The sequence below is a fragment of the Mytilus edulis genome, chromosome 1 (genome assembly GCF_963676685.1).
Source record: "Mytilus edulis chromosome 1, xbMytEdul2.2, whole genome shotgun sequence".
NCBI classification, from domain to species: Eukaryota; Metazoa; Mollusca; class Bivalvia; order Mytilida; family Mytilidae; genus Mytilus; species Mytilus edulis.
This window is the reverse complement of record NC_092344.1, coordinates 34,909,974-34,915,973: the sequence shown is the minus strand read 5'-3', so window position 1 is coordinate 34,915,973 and position 6,000 is coordinate 34,909,974.

The window sequence follows — 6,000 nt, the reverse complement described above, 5'->3', positions numbered from 1 at the left end:
TTTCTTCTTTTGTTCTAAGTATATTTTTTTTATTTTTTATTTTTCTACATCTATAAATATTCTGCTGATACAGTTCAATTAATTGTCAATAGTTTAACATGTCATGATTGAGTATTGTTAAAACAATTTTTCACTCCTCAACGAGAGGCAGAAGAAACCAAAGGGACAGCATTATATTACAATGTTGAATTCAGGATTTCTCAAAAAAGTTTGCTTGGGAGGGAGACATTAACTTTTAAGATTTCGGTTTAGTGACCACATTGTAACACTCTTCTAGAGAAATATAATTGTGATATTCATTTATTTGAAGTGGATTGGAAGTGATTTATTTTAACTTTGCCCCTAAAGACTTTCCCTTATTGATATTTTAAACATGGTAAACCATCTTATTTTGTGGAATTTAAAAAAAATATCAATAGTATAACTTATCTTATGAAATTGCTAAAATATAAATGTATTTGTATTGAAGTATGCCAACAGTGTATGAGAGAAGTAATTGAATCTATTATTTGTTGTGAGCGATTCAGGAAGGTTTAGTTTAAAAGAATTTTCTGCAGCTATGTAGGGCTACATAGATTGAGACTACTGAACATGTAGCTAGCCAAGCTGCTAAATAATTCTTCATAGCCCAAAAATGTATGCTATCTAGAGCATTCAAAATTGTGTCAGAAATGTCATTATTCATGACATCATTTTGATAGGCTAGCTATGTAGCATATCGTTCAACATAGATGCATATCTAAGGTATAATGGCTATACTAGCTGCTAAGATATTGAACACACCCCGATATAGTTCTGTACTTAATCAAAAAGGTAAAAGATAGGTCTCAATAAACAATGAAATTGTTTTTTGTTTTTCACCTTTTAATTATTGTTGAACATCCATTATTACATGTACAACCAAAAACATTTTTGTTCCTTTTTTTTTTTTTTTTTTAATCTTTATTGATATTGCTTTACCAATCACCCTTGTTTTGGATCTTAATTAACTTGTTATTTTGTGATTCATTTTACTTTACCATTTTTCTTCAGTTGATTGCTCATCATTAGGTTTACTTTGAATTGACTAGGTGTTTCTCTCCATTTTATATTGCAGTTCTTTAAAACTTCAGACCAAATTTGTTCCATCAAAACAAACTGTTCGATAGGTCAACATTTTTACCAAACTAGCAGAACCACAGTTAAGACAATTTGTTAGATTCAGTGAACAAATTGTAATTTGGTAAGAAGTTATTAACAGTCAGTCAAGTCATATAGTAAGAGTAATAGAAACATTTAAAAATTGAACATGTTAGAATAGTTTTAACATTTAAAAAGGAATACTGTGGTCATTGTAGGTTTTTTTTTTGTTCCCCACTGTATTTCTTCATCGTGGTTAAAATACTGAACATATTGTATTAACAGATAAGAATAGTTTTACAGTATAGAAGTAAATCTGTTTTCATTGTGTGGTTTTCTTTTTGTTCCACCACTTTGTTTCTTCAACATGTTAAGAAATCAGCAAAAACCTAACTTTTAAAGCTTTAAACATGTGTAATTCAGCTTAATGTATTTTGTTGAATTTCATTTGTATTTGAATATTATTTTGCTGCACAAGTTGTTCAGTTTACTGTTCAACTAATCAATAAATTTTTACACCAGTAAATATGATTTTTAAATTTGAAATTGGCCCATGAAAGGAATATTGCAAGCACAGTTTGTCATCTGAAAATTTTAGCAATCTGCCTTGTCTTTCCTGTCTGGTTTCTGTCTGTCTGTTGCTGTAAGTCAGGACCCTCTGTTATTTGTACAATATGTCTGATCCTATCTGTGTCAGAGACATAGTCTGTCTAGTCCTCAGTATAAGTCAGTCATATCTGTCTAGTTATGAATATGTCTGTCATATCTGTCTGATCATATTTTTCTAACCCTAAACATATGTTAGTCCTATATATGCTAGTCATATCTGTTTAGGCCTATCTGTTTAGTCCTATTTGTCTAGTCCTAAAATATGTCAGTCATATCTGTCTGTCTAGTCCTAAAATATGTCAGGCCTATCTGTCTAGTCTTGAACATATGTCAGTCAAATCTATTTGATCCAGAGATGGGTCTGATTACTTTCAATATAATTGATTAAATTACAATTACTTTGGCATTTGTACAATTAAATTAAATTAACGATTACATCATTTCTGAAAGTACCTGATTAAATTAACGATTACATTTGCAAAGTAATCATGATTACATCTGATTACAATGAACTTTAAAAAAAAACTTTTTGACTGATGTGAATGAATAAACGTTTAATATAACAAAATTAGCATTTTTGCAAAAGAATTTTATTGATCTCTGAATTATTTTTACTTCAATTAAATAAAGGTTTATAAAGAGTTTGGTGTTTGTCAACAAACCTCTCCATGTATCATGTGTATTTTAAGGTTCAGTTTCTGGAAGTTAAAATATGGATGAAATAAAATTACCAATTAAAAACTATGTAAAATGTTACTAGAATTGTTTTATCAAATTGTTAACAAAATATAAGTACAAAAAATCATTGCATTTTACATGTCCAGTCCGAAAACATACAATTTTTTTTTTAATTTGAACTACATATTTGTCCCCTTTCAATTAGTTTGTGCTAATTAGATAAATTTTCACATGCCTGATTTATCATTTATCATATCTATATTACCATGATTTCCCTACAGCTATACACAATTGGTAATTGCAATAGAAACAAACTTTTCAATTCAAAGTGGACAAAGATCACAATATTAACCCTAGATTATAAATCAGGGGTTAAAGAAAAGTATTACTTGAAATTAACAGTTATTATCAAATACATAATAATAATAATTTATTTTATTATAAAGTATATATATATACATCTTTAAATTGTGAATTTTTTACTTTGGCTAATGATGACTTTTCAATACTGTAACAGTTTTTTTACTGAAGTTTACAATTAAGTATGAATAACAAAAAGTTTAATTTATTGACTATAAACAGTTTTCGATTTTGTTCATTGTAATCAGAATGTAATCAAAATGTAATCAGGATTACAGGGTATTTGAAAAGTAATTGATTAAATTAAATTACATGTAATCAGATTTTTGGCTGATTAATGATTACAATGATTACTTGAAAAATTGTAATCAATTACAGCTGATTAACGATTACAATTACAATTACCCCATGTCTGATTTGATCATATTTTTCTAATCCTTAACATATGTCAGTCCTATATATGCCAGATCAGATATGTCTAGTCCTAAATATGTCATATACTACTATGTGTCAAATCCCTTTTGTCTATTCCTAAATATGTCAGTCATGTGTCTGGTCCTATCTATGTCAGAACCTATTTGTCTAGTCATACATATCTGACTGGTCCTATATGTTTCAAATCCTATCTATATTGTCCTAAATATGTCAGTCATGCGTCTGGTCCTATCTGTGTCAGAACCTATTTGTCTAGTCGTACATATTTGAGTCATATGACTGGTCCTATATGTGTCAGTTCCTATCTGTTTAGTCCTAAACATGTTAGTCATATCTGTTTTGTTCTATGTGTCAAATCCTATCTATATTGTCCTAAATATATGTCCGGTATATCTGTCTAGTCCTAATATATTAGGTTTACTATATCTGGTACTATCTCTGATTGTCTGATCTTATCTGTCATGTCATATCTGTGTCATGTCCTGTCAGTCTGTCTGGTCTATCTGCTACAAAACTGATATATCGAGAATGCTGGATACTTTTATAGTCTCCTACTGGTGAGATGGACAGTAAATATAGTGTTGCATTCTATCTATTTTTCACACTCTTTTTTCTATAGTACATGAATAAATTGATTAGATGTTTGTATTCAGCCTAATTTTAGATGTTATAAATAGTTTTATCAGAAATAGTAACCAATAAAGAATTAGTTTCATTATAGTGAAGCAATGTTTGCTGAAGTTGTGTCTATAGACAAAATTGCTTAGAAAAATCAATTTTCCACAATTTTACTGTAATATTTTCAGTGATGTTTGCAAAAGTTGTAACCCTAGGACATAACAAATTACTAGAGAATATTACTTTTATGAGAGAACAATATATATTGATTGCAACATGGTTTATTTGGACTGGCAGTTTTTTTTTAAAAATGCATATTAAAATAGATCTGAACCACCTATTGATAAGATGATAAATCTGAAAGTATATGAATTGGAAATTTCACCAGACCTCTTTCTCTGTTAAATATTAAGAGTACTCATGATCCTGTCAGTAGTATTCTTTGAATTGCATATGCAATACCATGAAAATGGTTGTTTTGGTATAATTTAACAAATTGGGATTGATTTTCATGGTCTTGTCTATGAACATGCACTTAACAACACATTGTTGAACCAGAGAATGAGATGTGTTTTCATATATGTATGATTTTATCATATTCTCAAATGTCAGTGGTTGCAGATTCAATCCATGGCCAAATCAAAACAGACACTTGAAAATTGAAATCAGCTTCTTCTCTTCTAAGCTTGCAGCATCTTAGTGTGAGAACAAAGATTAGTTCTCCGAGTCAGTATAATGTCTTATATATATTGACATGTCATCCTTTTGGATGATATCTTGTGCACGTCAAGATTCAAGCTCAGTATGTCATTTGTGTACAAATAAACCCCAAAATAGTAAGCATAGTATAGGACATAAAATTGAGAATGGAAATGGGGAATATGACAGACTACACCAACATCCATAACACAATGCATGGCAGGAAGTCCTAAAACCAGTAGCTCAGTACATGAGAGACAACTCCAAATACTTGTCATAACACATGACAGACAACTTCAAAATCCATAGCAAAACACATGACACACAAATTCAAAATCCATAGCACAACACATGACAGACAACACCAAAATTCATAGCACTACACACAACAAAACTTCTAAATCCATAACAAAATACATAACAGACCATTTCAAAATCCATAGCACAATACATGACAGACCATTCCAAAATCCATAGCATAACACATGTTAGACCATTCCAAAATCCATAGCATAACACATGACAGACCATTCCAAAATCCATAGCATTACACATGACAGATCATTCCAAATCCATAGCACAATACATGACAGACCATTCCAAAATCCATAGCACTATACATGACAGACAATTCCAAAATACATAGTACAACACATGATAGACCATTCCAGAACATCATTCCAAAATTCATAGCACTATACATGACAAACTATTCCAAAATCTATAGCACAACACAAGACAGACCATTCCAAAATCCATAGCATAACACATGACAGACCACTCCAAAATCCATAGCACAACACATGACAGATCATTCCAAATCCATAGCACTATACACGATAGACAATTCCAAATCCATAGCACAATACATGACCGACAACTCCAAAATCCATAGCACAACACATGATAGACCATTAAAAATTCCATAGTACAACACAAGACACCATTCTAAAATTCATAGCACTATACATGACAAACCATTCCAAAATCTATATCAAAATACATGACAGACCCTTCCAATAGCTCAATACATGACAGACAACTCCAAAATCTATAGCTCACCACATGATAGACCATTCCAAGATCCATAGCACAACACATGACACCATTCCAAAATCGATAGCACAATACATGACAGACCATTCAAAAATCCATAGCCCAACACACGACAGGCCATTTCAACATTCATAGCACAACACATGACAGATCATTCCAAAATCCGAAATCAAAAGCACAATACATTGCCAGACAATACATGACAAATAACTCCAAAATCAATATCAGGAAACCCGAAACAAAACACGAAGCACATTACATGACAGGTATATGACAGGCAATCCCAAAATCAATAGCGCAGTACAAGCCAAACCCTGAAATCCATAGTACAGTACATACTAGTAAGGACAACTCTAAAATCTATAGCTCACCAATTGATAGTCCATTCCAAAAGCCATAGCACAACACAAGACACCATTCCAAAAT